General features: G+C 36.3%; 1 protein-coding gene across 1 annotated transcript in view; it reads right to left on the bottom strand.

Moving 5' to 3' along the window:
* Positions 1-526: 526 nt before the first annotated feature.
* Positions 527-804, bottom strand: part of pfn2b (profilin 2b) — a 10,051-nt gene continuing 9,773 nt past the window's right edge. Inside the window, exon 3 of the mRNA XM_007541843.2 lies at positions 527-804. This exon is cut by the window's right edge and continues 1,554 nt beyond it. The gene's annotated coding sequence lies outside the window, so the exon portion shown is untranslated.

The following is an 804-nucleotide window of genomic DNA, read 5'->3' as shown; positions in this document are numbered from 1 at the left end:
AGTGTAATCAGATATGGCCTCTCAGGTTAAAGTGAATTCAAAAACTCAGATATGAGTGAACTTTCCCCTTCTGTCGGGACAGATGCCTTCAACCCGGAAGAACAAAAGCAAATTTGTTCTAAGGTGAGCATTGCTTATTATCAGCTCTTGCCCCTTCCGCATTTTCAGCCAGAAAAAGTTAAAGACCCTGGCAAGTATGCAGCATTCAGAGCTGACCCTGAGTTGTTTAGTCTGAAAGCAGCCATCAGGAGCTGCTGCAAAAGTGAAATGACCAACAATCTGACTTTACAGCAAGAGGAGAACATACACTCGTTTCGTTTTTAAACAGATACTTTTAAGATGCAACATAACTAATTTTAAGAGTTTGTCATTTCTACAGGAAAATACCAAGTATTGAAACTTAATTGCAATGAGAACTTTGATTAAATCTGCAGTTAGAAGTCCACACACCCAAGTCTGATTAGAGCAGGTCAGAGCACACTTCCCGTAAAATTAACAGAAGACATTTAAAAGAACAGAGTAAACATTTATCTGTTTGGAATAAATTTATTTGATCTGTCTGTAAACAAGGTGATAAATCAATTTATGGCATTTCTTGGTTTATGCATACGACATCAGATGCATTAAAGACTGTATCCCAGATGCAAGAAAAAAATATATAAAGTGATGAGGAAAGGAAATGAACAGATCAGCTGACAGGACTTGAACAGTGTTTTTGAGTACACATATCCCACAAGGCCTAAGACAGTGGAGCTGAAGCTACAAATTGGAGAATAAAAAAAAAAAAAAAAAAAAAAAAAAAAA

The sequence above is a fragment of the Poecilia formosa genome, unplaced genomic scaffold (genome assembly GCF_000485575.1).
Source record: "Poecilia formosa unplaced genomic scaffold, Poecilia_formosa-5.1.2 Scaffold10, whole genome shotgun sequence".
Lineage (NCBI taxonomy): Eukaryota > Metazoa > Chordata > Actinopteri > Cyprinodontiformes > Poeciliidae > Poecilia > Poecilia formosa.
This window is presented reverse-complemented; position numbering and strand designations above follow the sequence as displayed.